The sequence below is a fragment of the Oncorhynchus mykiss genome, chromosome 13 (genome assembly GCF_057628025.1).
Source record: "Oncorhynchus mykiss isolate SJ-2025 chromosome 13, ASM5762802v1, whole genome shotgun sequence".
Lineage (NCBI taxonomy): Eukaryota > Metazoa > Chordata > Actinopteri > Salmoniformes > Salmonidae > Oncorhynchus > Oncorhynchus mykiss.
The window spans coordinates 78,333,871-78,346,370 of record NC_143034.1 but is presented as its reverse complement, the minus strand read 5'-3'; the positions used below and the strand labels follow the sequence as shown (position 1 = coordinate 78,346,370).

Sequence of the window (12,500 nt, the reverse complement as noted above, 5' to 3'; positions counted from 1 at the left end):
ATACTGATGATGATGATGATGGTGATGACTAGACCCTGAGTAGAGGAAGATACTGATGATGATGAGGGTGATGACTAGACCCTGAGTAGAGGAAGTTACTGATGATGATGATGATGACTAGACCCTGAGTAGAGTAATATACTGATGATGATGATGGTGATGACTAGACCCTGAGTAGAGGAAGTTACTGATGATGATGATGATGACTAGACCCTGAGTAGAGGAAGATACTGATGATGATGACTATTTCACTGGGCTGCTATTTCACTGGGCTGCTATTTCACTAGCTAGATGGAGAACATGTACTAGAGTTAGCTAGATGGAGAACATGTACTAGAGTTAGCTAGATGGAGAACATGCACTAGAGTTAGCTAGATGGAGAACATGCACTAGAGTTAGCTAGATGGAGAACATGCACTAGAGTTAGCTAGATGGAGAACATGCACTAGAGTTAGCTAGATGGAGAACATGCACTAGAGTTAGCTAGATGGAGAACATGTACTAGAGTTAGCTAGATGGAGAACATGCACTAGAGTTAGCTAGATGGAGAACATGTACTAGAGTTAGCTAGATGGAGAACATGCACTAGAGTTAGCTAGATGGAGAACATATACTAGAGTTAGCTAGATGGAGAACATGTACTAGAGTTAGCTAGATGGAGAACAGCCTAACAGACGTTCAGTCACTTTACCCTGCCTTCATGTACATATCTACCTAAAATACCTTATTATAATCTATCCTGATGCCCAGTCACTTCACCCTGCCTTCATCTACATATCTACCTCAAATACCTTATTATTATCTATCCTGATGCCTAGTCACTTTACCCTGCCTTCATCTACATATCTACCTCAAATACCTTGCACCTTTGCATATTGATCTGGTACTTCCTGTATATAGCTCCACATTGATCTGGTACTGGTACTTCCTGTATATAGCTCCACATTGATCTGGTACTGGTACTCCCTGTATATAGCTCCACATTGATCTGGTACTGGTACTCCCTGTATATAGCTCCACATTGATCTGGTACTTCCTGTATATAAATCCACATTGATCTGGTACTGGTACTTCCTGTAAATAGCTCCACATTGATCTGGTACTTCCTGTATATAGATCCACATTGATCTGGTACTGGTACTCCCTGTATATAGCTCCACATTGATCTGGTACTGGTACTCCCTGTATATAGCTCCACATTGATCTGGTACTGGTACTTACTGTATATAGCTCCACATTGATCTGGTACTGGTACTCCCTGTATATAGCTCCACATTGATCTGGTACTGGTACTTCCTGTATATAGCTCCACATTGATCTGGTACTGGTACTCCCTGTATATAGCTCCACATTGATCTGGTACTGGTACTTCCTGTATATAGCTCCACATTGATCTGGTACTGGTACTCCCTGTATATAGCTCCACATTGATCTGGTACTGGTACTCCCTGTATATAGCTCCACATTGATCTGGTACTGGTACTCCCTGTATATAGCTCCACATTGATCTGGTACTGGTACTTCCTGTATATAGCTCCACATTGATCTGGTACTGGTACTCCCTGTATATAGCTCCACATTGATCTGGTACTTCCTGTATATAAATCCACATTGATCTGGTACTGGTACTTCCTGTAAATAGCTCCACATTGATCTGGTACTTCCTGTATATAGATCCACATTGATCTGGTACTGGTACTCCCTGTATATAGCTCCACATTGATCTGGTACTGGTACTCCCTGTATATAGCTCCACATTGATCTGGTACTGGTACTTACTGTATATAGCTCCACATTGATCTGGTACTGGTACTCCCTGTATATAGCTCCACATTGATCTGGTACTGGTACTTCCTGTATATAGCTCCACATTGATCTGGTACTGGTACTCCCTGTATATAGCTCCACATTGATCTGGTACTGGTACTTCCTGTATATAGCTCCACATTGATCTGGTACTGGTACTCCCTGTATATAGCTCCACATTGATCTGGTACTGGTACTCCCTGTATATAGCTCCACATTGATCTGGTACTGGTACTCCCTGTATATAGCTCCACATTGATCTGGTACTGGTACTTCCTGTATATAGCTCCACATTGATCTGGTACTGGTACTCCCTGTATATAGCTCCACATTGATCTGGTACTGGTACTCCCTGTATATAGCTCCACATTGACCTGGTACTGGTACTCCCTGTATATAGATCCACATTGATCTGGTACTGGTACTTCCTGTATATAGCTCCACATTGATCTGGTACTGGTACTTCCTGTATATAGCTCCACATTGATCTGGTACTGGTACTTCCTGTATATAGCTCCACATTGATCTGGTACTGGTACTCCCTGTATATAGATCCACATTGATCTGGTACTGGTACTCCCTGTATATAGCTCCACATTGATCTGGTACTGGTACTTCCTGTATATAGCTCCACATTGATCTGGTACTGGTACTTCCTGTATATAGCTCCACATTGATCTGGTACTGGTACTCCCTGTATATAGCTCCACATTGATCTGGTACTGGTACTTCCTGTATATAGCTCCACATTGATCTGGTACTGGTACTTCCTGTATATAGCTCCACATTGATCTGGTACTGGTACTTCCTGTATATAGCTCCACATTGATCTGGTACTGGTACTTCCTGTATATAGCTCCACATTGATCTGGTACTGGTACTTCCTGTATATAGCTCCACATTGATCTGGTACTTCCTGTATATAGCTCCACATTGATCTGGTACTTCCTGTATATAGCTCCACATTGATCTGGTACTGGTACTTCCTGTATATAGCTCCACATTGATCTGGTACTGGTACTCCCTGTATATAGCTCCACATTGATCTGGTACTGGTACTTCCTGTATATAGCTCCACATTGATCTGGTACTGGTACTCCCTGTATATAGCTCCACATTGATCTGGTACTGGTACTTACTGTATATAGCTCCACATTGATCTGGTACTGGTACTCCCTGTATATAGCTCCACATTGATCTGGTACTGGTACTCCCTGTATATAGCTCCACATTGATCTGGTACTGGTACTTCCTGTATATAGCTCCACATTGATCTGGTACTGGTACTCCCTGTATATAGCTCCACATTGATCTGGTACTGGTACTCCCTGTATATAGCTCCACATTGATCTGGTACTGGTACTCCCTGTATATAGCTCCACATTGATCTGGTACTGGTACTTCCTGTATATAGCTCCACATTGATCTGGTACTGGTACTCCCTGTATATAGCTCCACATTGATCTGGTACTGGTACTCCCTGTATATAGCTCCACATTGATCTGGTACTGGTACTTCCTGTATATAGATCCACATTGATCTGGTACTGGTACTTCCTGTATATAGCTCCACATTGATCTGGTACTGGTACTTCCTGTATATAGCTCCACATTGATCTGGTACAGGTACTTCCTGTATATAGCTCCACATTGATCTGGTACTGGTACTCCCTGTATATAGATCCACATTGATCTGGTACTGGTACTCCCTGTATATAGCTCCACATTGATCTGGTACTGGTACTTCCTGTATATAGCTCCACATTGATCTGGTACTGGTACTTCCTGTATATAGCTCCACATTGATCTGGTACTGGTACTCCCTGTATATAGCTCCACATTGATCTGGTACTGGTACTTCCTGTATATAGCTCCACATTGATCTGGTACTGGTACTTCCTGTATATAGCTCCACATTGATCTGGTACTGGTACTTCCTGTATATAGCTCCACATTGATCTGGTACTGGTACTTCCTGTATATAGCTCCACATTGATCTGGTACTGGTACTTCCTGTATATAGCTCCACATTGATCTGGTACTTCCTGTATATAGCTCCACATTGATCTGGTACTTCCTGTATATAGCTCCACATTGATCTGGTACTGGTACTTCCTGTATATAGCTCCACATTGATCTGGTACTGGTACTCCCTGTATATAGCTCCACATTGATCTGGTACTGGTACTTCCTGTATATAGCTCCACATTGATCTGGTACTGGTACTCCCTGTATATAGCTCCACATTGATCTGGTACTCCCTGTATATAGCTCCACATTGATCTGGTACTGGTACTTCCTGTATATAGATCCACATTGATCTGGTACTGGTACTTCCTGTATATAGCTCCACATTGATCTGGTACTGGTACTTCCTGTATATAGCTCCACATTGATCTGGTACTGGTACTTCCTGTATACAGCTCCACATTGATCTGGTACTGGTACTTCCTGTATATAGCTCCACATTGATCTGGTACTTCCTGTATATAGCTCCACATTGATCTGGTACTGGTACTCCCTGTATATAGATCCACATTGATCTGGTACTGGTACTCCCTGTATATAGCTCCACATTGATCTGGTACTGGTACTTCCTGTATATAGCTCCACATTGATCTGGTACTTCCTGTATATAGCTCCACATTGATCTGGTACTTCCTGTATATAGCTCCACATTGATCTGGTACTGGTACTTCCTGTATATAGCTCCACATTGATCTGGTACTGGTACTCCCTGTATATAGCTCCACATTGATCTGGTACTGGTACTTCCTGTATATAGCTCCACATTGATCTGGTACTGGTACTCCCTGTATATAGATCCACATTGATCTGGTACTGGTACTCCCTGTATATAGCTCCACATTGATCTGGTACTGGTACTCCCTGTATATAGCTCCACATTGATCTGGTACTGGTACTTCCTGTATATAGATCCACATTGATCTGGTACTGGTACTTCCTGTATATAGCTCCACATTGATCTGGTACTGGTACTTCCTGTATATAGCTCCACATTGATCTGGTACTGGTACTTCCTGTATATAGCTCCACATTGATCTGGTACTGGTACTTCCTGTATATAGCTCCACATTGATCTGGTACTGGTACTTCCTGTATATAGCTCCACATTGATCTGGTACTGGTACTCCCTGTATATAACTCCACATTGATCTGGTACTGGTACTTCCTGTATATAGCTCCACATTGATCTGGTACTGGTACTTCCTGTATATAGCTCCACATTGATCTGGTACTGGTACTTCCTGTATACAGTGTAGCTCCATTCTTGTGTATTTTATTCCTCTTGTTATTTTATTTATATTCTTCGTTTTAAACTGTATCGTTGGGAAGGGCTCATAAGCATTTCAGGGTAAAGTCAACACCTGTTGTATGTGGCACATGTGACAAAATACGATTTGAATTGTGATGTCACTTCCTTTGCACAGACAGCTTCTCCCCTGTGGCGGGAATTGAGTGGGAAAAGTCACTAAACGCTATCAAAACCATATAAACTTTCAGCGTCAAAACTTCCCCAAAGGCAGCCTGAAAAAGTAGCAGAATTTCTCACTAGCTTCTGTAACCAATAAAAGTCGCTACGGAGATTTGAAAACTTGCTAAATACAGGGACAAAATCAAAACTGAAACATATTGGAAATTCTGAACTCAAGTTAAAACAAATGTAAAAAGTTAAATAGAGATCTGATTGTGTTCTCAACAGGACAACATCAAGCAGGTGATCGCAGAGATCTGTTAACTAGAGATCTGATTGTGTTCAACAGGACAACATCAAGCAGGTGATCTCAGAGATCTGTTAAATGGTGCACTACAATTAGATACCTTTTAACCTTTTCAGATTATGGAATTCTCACAATGACCTGAAATGCCATCATTTCCAAGCATTCCAAAGGAGCATGTTGACAGGTGGTTTTAAAAACAGGAACACTTTTGCCATTCACCTGTAAAGACTATAGAACCATGATAATGTAAGAATGTCTGTGTTGTTCTAGAATCTAGACCTCCAGTCATCTACTGTGTCTGTCACCTTTATAGACTATAGAACCATGATAATGTAAGAATGTCTGTGTTGTTCTAGAATCTAGACCTCCAGTCATCTACTGTGTCTGTCACCTTTATAGACTATAGAACCATGATAATGTAAGAATGTCTGTGTTGTTCTAGAATCTAGACCTCCTGTCCTCTACTGTGTCTGTCACCTTTATAGACTGTAGAACCATGATAATGTAAGAATGTCTGTGTTGTTCTAGAATCTAGACCTCCAGTCCTCTACTGTGTCTGTCACCTTTATAGACTATAGAACCATGACAATGTAAGAATGTCTGTGTTGTTCTAGAATCTAGACCTCCAGTCCTCTACTGTGTCTGTCACCTTTATAGACTATAGAACCATGATAATGTAAGAATGTCTGTGTTGTTCTAGAATCTAGACCTCCAGTCCTCTACTGTGTCTGTCACCTTTATAGACTATAGAACCATGATAATGTAAGAATGTCTGTGTTGTTCTAGAATCTAGACCTCCAGTCCTCTACTGTGTCTGTCACCTTTATAGACTATAGAACCATGATAATGTAAGAATGCCTGGTGTTGTTCTACAATCTTGACCTCCAGTCCTCTCCTGTGTCTGTCACCTTTAAAGACTATAGAACCATGATAATGTAAGAATGTCTGTTGTTCTAGAATCTAGACCTCCTCTACTGTCACCTTTAAAGACTATAGAACCATGATAATGTAAGAATGTCTGGTGTTGTTCTAGAATCTAGACCTCTTGCTGTGTCTTCTGGTGTAAATCCCCAGTCTGCGTTGTAACAACTATTCGTTACCTAGGTTACCCCATTGGCTTGCAACACAAACTTGACCTTTTACAAAGGCAATTGTCTTGTTGTCTGCTTGTTTAAGTCAATTACAGTGCCTTCAGAAAGTATTCACACCCCTCAAATCCTTTGTAAGTTATGTCTGAGTGTTGACCCCGGCTATCCGTAAATAAATAAAAACAAGAAAATCGTGTCGTCTGGTTTGCTTAATATAATACATTTTAAATGATTTATATTTTTACTTTTGATACTTAAGTACATTTATAAAACCAAACACTTTTAGACTTTTACTCAAAAAGTCGGGGTGACATTTACATGAGTCATTTTCTTACTCAAGCATGACGATTGGGTTCTTTTTCCACCCCTGGTTGCCAGAGAGGAAGGAAACCACTCAGTGATGTCACCATGAGGCCAATTGTGACTAAACAGTTACAAATGGCTGTGATAGGAGAAAACTGAGGATGGATCAACTACATTGTAGTTACTCCACAACACTAACCTAACTGACAGAGTGAAAAGAAGGAAGCCTGTACAGAATAAAGATATTTGACAGCATGCTTCCTGTTTGCAATAAGGCACTGTAGTAATACTACAAAATAAATTGGCAACAAAATTAACTTTTTTGGTCTTCAATACAAAGCATTATGTTTTGGGCAAATCCCCAAATTACAATTCAATCCATTTTAATCCTACTTTAACACAACAAAATGTGGGGAAAGTCAAGGGGTGTAAATGCTTTCTGAAGGTGCTGTACAAAACCACATTTAAGAAAAGATGACTTTACTCCCAAGCATTCTCACTACTCCAAAAAATGTTACATTGTAGGGCTTTCCTCATGCCCCTTTTCATGATGGTGCTAGCAGCCACGTGAGTGAGTGTTAGCCAGCAGCCATGTGAGTGAGTGTTAGCCAGCAGCCACGTGAGTGAGTGTTAGCCAGCAGCCACGTGAGTGAGTGTTAGCCAGCAGCCACGTGAGTGAGTGTTAGCCAGCAGCCACGTGAGTGAGTGTTAGCCAGCAGCCACGTGAGTGAGTGTTAGCTAGCTAGCAACCGGAACATTAAACGCTACGTGTAGCCTAATTGGACACTGTGTCAATGTCCCACTCTTCCACACCGAATAGCCTGAAGCCATAGGGCTCTAATTGGACACTGTGTCAATGTCCCACTCTTCCACACCGAATAGCCTGAAGCCATAGGGCTCTAATTGGACACTGTGTCAATATCCCACTCTTCCACACCGAATAGCCTGAAGAGCCCTATGGCTCCATTCTCCTACGTGGGAGCATTGTGAACCGTAGGTCAGTTATTTTTTACCTGGTACATTGACAACACAGCAGCTTTTCAACATGTTTTGTTATTTCTGTACAACAACAAAAAATCAACAACGAAGTTGGGCTCTTTTACAATGGGGGTCAATAGGAAAGAATGTTTGCTTTCCCTAATTTGTGTGTGTGGTGGAGGGTGAATATATGAGGTGGATATGGACTGGGAGCTATGATAGAGCTTGAACATAATAACCCCCAAGCCTGGCGTTGGGAACAGTGGAGCTTCCAGACATGCTCTAGATTCTATTTCCATGGAAAGAGTGGAGCTTCCAGATATGCTCTAGATTCTATTTCCATGGAAAGAGTGGAGCTTCCAGACATGCTCTAGATTCTATTTCCATGGAAACAGTGGAGCTTCCATACATGCTCTAGATTTTATTTCCATGGAAACAGTGGAGCTTCTAGATATGCTCTAGATTCTATTTCCATGGAAACAGTGGAGCTTCCAGACATACTCTAGATTATATTTCCATGGAAACAGTGGGGCTTCCATACATGCTCTAGATTTTATTTCCATGGAAACAGTGGAGCTTCCAGATATGCTCTAGATTCTATTTCCATGGAAACAGTGGAGCTTCCAGACATGTTCTAGATTCTATTTCCATGGAAACAGTGGAGCTTCCAGACATGCTCTAGAATATGTTTCCATGGGAACAGTGGAGCTTCCAGACATGCTCTAGTAAGATCAGAGTAGCAGCAGTCTGGAAAACACCTGAAATAAATGACTTGTTTATGAAACCTGGAGAAAGGAAGGCCAAGCAATAAAGACCATCAACTACTCAGGGTCCAAGTGTACACAGAGAAACGCAGTTTGGGATGATAGCAATAAAGACCATCAACTACTCAGGGTCCAAGTGTACACAGAGAAACGCAGTTTGGGATGATAGCAATAAAGACCATCAACTACTCAGGGTCCAAGTGTACACAGAGAAACGCAGTTTGGGATGATAGCAATAAAGACCATCAACTACTCAGGGTCCAAGTGTACACAGAGGAATGCAATTTGGGATGATAGCAATAAAGACCATCAACTACTCAGGGTCCAAGTGTACACAGAGGAACGCAGTCTGGGATGATAGCAATAAAGACCATCAACTACTCAGGGTCCAAGTGTACACAGAGGAACGCAGTTTGGGATGATAGCAATAAAGACCATCAACTACTCACGGTCCAAGTGTACACAGAGGAACGCGGTTTGGGATGATAGCAGTCTAGTCAGTGAAGCAGAGGTGGCTCAGCGAAGGATGCTACACACCCATATCTATCCATACTGGTGCAATAACCGTACACAGTCTGAATACACCAACACAGCGATGGTCATGAGAAGAAGTGGTCCTGTGACAGAAGGTTCAATTACCATTTTACTTCATTAACTTTTCACCACAGAAGACGGATGTGTTTGAGTCATTCTATCATTGGAGAAAAAATACTGTACAACAGGTTCCTGTGGTGCACACACACACACACACACACACGGTGAAGCAATGTGCATAGGCCGACTTCATGCCAATATCTGTGGTGACAGCAGAAGACACAACAAAAGGTTATCTGGTATCAGCTGTTAGAGCTAGTAAACCACTAGTTCTACCAGCTAGTAAACCACTAGTTCTACCAGCCGTCACAGCTAGTAAACCACTAGTTCTACCAGCCGTCACAGCTAGAAAACCACTAGTTCTACCAGCCGTCACAGCTAGTAAACCACTAGTTCTACCAGCCGTCACAGCTAGTAAACCACTAGTTTTACCAGCCGTCACAGCTAGTAAACCACTAGTTCTACCAGCCGTCACAGCTAGTAAACCACTAGTTCTACCAGCCGTCACAGCTAGAAAACCACTAGTTCTACCAGCCGTCACAGCTAGTAAACCACTAGTTCTACCAGCCGTCACAGCTAGTAAACCACTAGTTTTACCAGCCGTCACAGCTAGTAAACCACTAGTTCTACCAGCCGTCACAGCTAGTAAACCACTAGTTCTACCGGCCGTCACAGCTAGTAAACCACTAGTTCTACCAGCCGTCACAGCTAGTAATCCACTAGTTCTACCAGCCGTCACAGCTAGTAAACCACTAGTTTTACCAGCCGTCACAGCTAGTAAACCACTAGTTCTACCAGCCGTCACAGCTAGTAAACCACTAGTTCTACCAGCCATCACAGCTAGTAAACCACTAGTTCTACCAGCTAGTAAACCACTAGTTCTACCAGCCGTCACAGCTAGTAAACCACTAGTTCTACCAGCCGTCACAGCTAGTAAACCACTAGTTCTACCAGCCGTCACAGCTAGTAAACCACTAGTTCTACCAGCCGTCACAGCTAATAAACCACTAGTTCTACCAGCCGTCACAGCTAGTAAACCACTAGTTCTGGACCATTACAGAAATATAAAACTGCCACGCTGACCTCCCGCCCAGCCACGCTGACCTCCCGCCCAGCCACGCTGACCTCCCGCCCAGCCACGCTGACCTCCCGCCCAGCCACGCTGACCTCCCGCCCAGACACGCTGACCTCGCCCTCACGTGGGTGCTAACAAGCTAGCAAGCAAGCTAGTTAGTGTATCAACAGCCATTGTCAGCCAATCCAGTAGGTGTTGGATGCTATGGTGAGCTTTGATTGGCCACTCACGTTGTGATATCGGGAGCACCACAAATAAGCAGAGACACATTAATCAAACGCTTATTATTATGTATCCTTCATAAAGCCTAATCTAACACAGTATCCTTCATAAAGCCTAACACAGTATCCTCCATAGAGCCTAATCTAACACAGTATCCTTCATAAAGCCTAACACAGTATCCTTCATAAAGCCTAATCTAACACAGTATCCTTCATAAAGCCTAATCTAACACAGTATCCTTCATAAAGCCTAACACAGTATCCTTCATAAAGCCTAACACAGTATCCTCCATAAAGCCTAATCTAACACAGTATCCTTCATAAAGCCTAACACAGTATCCTCCATAAAGCCTAATCTAACACAGTATCCTTCATAAAGCCTAATCTAACACAGTATCCTTCATAAAGCCTAACACAGTATCCTTCATAAAGCCTAACACAGTATCCTCCATAAAGCCTAATCTAACACAGTATCCTTCATAAAGCCTAACACAGTATCCTTCATAAAGCCTAACACAGTATCCTTCATAAAGCCTAACACAGTATCCTTCATAAAGCCTAATCTAACACAGTATCCTTCATAAAGCCTAATCTAACACAGTATCCTTCATAAAGCCTAATCTAACACAGTATCCTTCATAAAGCCTAATCTAACACAGTATCCTTCATAAAGCCTAATCTAACACAGTATCCTTCATAAAGCCTAACACAGTATCCTCCATAACGCCTAATCTAACACAGTATCCTTCATAAAGCCTAATCTAACACAGTATCCTCCATAACGCATAATCTAACACAGTATCCTTCATAAAGCCTAATCTAACACAGTATCCTTCATAGAGTCTAATCTAACACAGTATCCTTCATAGAGTCTAATCTAACACAGTATCCTTCATAAAGCCTAATCTAACACAGTATCCTTCATAAAGCCTAATCTAACACAGTATCCTTCATAGAGTCTAATCTAACACAGTATCCTTCATAAAGCCTAATCTAACACAGTATCCTTCATAAAGCCTAACACAGTATCCTTCATAAAGCCTAATCTAACACAGTATCCTTCATAAAGCCTAATCTAACACAGTATCCTCCATAAAGCCTAACACAGTATCCTTCATAAAGCCTAATCTAACACAGTATCCTTCATAGAGTCTAATCTAACACAGTATCCTTCATAGAGTCTAATCTAACACAGTATCCTTCATAAAGCCTAATCTAACACAGTATCCTTCATAGAGCCTAATCTAACACAGTATCCTTCATAAACCCTAACACAGTATCCTTCATAAAGCCTAATCTAACACAGTATCCTTCATAGAGTCTAATCTAACACAGTATCCTTCATAAAGCCTAACACAGTATCCTTCATAAAGCCTAACACAGTATCCTTCATAAAGCCTAATCTAACACAGTATCCTTCATAAAGCCTAACACAGTATCCTTCATAAAGCCTAATCTAACACAGTATCCTTCATAAAGCCTAACACAGTATCCTTCATAAAGCCTAACACAGTATCCTTCATAAATCCTAATCTAACGCAGTATCCTTCATAGAGTCTAATCAGTGTGTTTCATAAGACCAGCTCTGGTCTCTACACCTAATTATTAGCCCCCTGTCAGCTGGATACTAAACTCTCTCTTCCTGTTAGAATAGTCATTACTCCCCATAGTGCACCTCTTCAACTCAGGATAAGACACCATTTATCAACGGAAAGGTCATTTCATCAATGGAAGAAGAGCGGATGATGGTAACGCATGCCTAAACGAATGGGGCGACACCGGGGAACAACATTTTAACGAGGTCTGACCGTTTACCGTGCAGCAGGAGAGGAGAGTCAGAACGCTGAGCTGAACACAGTCCACACCTGTCAAAGTAGTTCATCTTCCCAGTCATTCCATCACTGGTTCAGGTAGGCTACTGCTCTTCAG

At 41.9% G+C, this 12,500-nt stretch overlaps 1 protein-coding gene across 1 annotated transcript in view; it reads right to left on the bottom strand.

The window, feature by feature from the left end:
* rbfox1 (RNA binding fox-1 homolog 1) overlaps positions 1-12,500 on the bottom strand; it is a 406,536-nt gene that overhangs the window by 393,552 nt on the left and 484 nt on the right.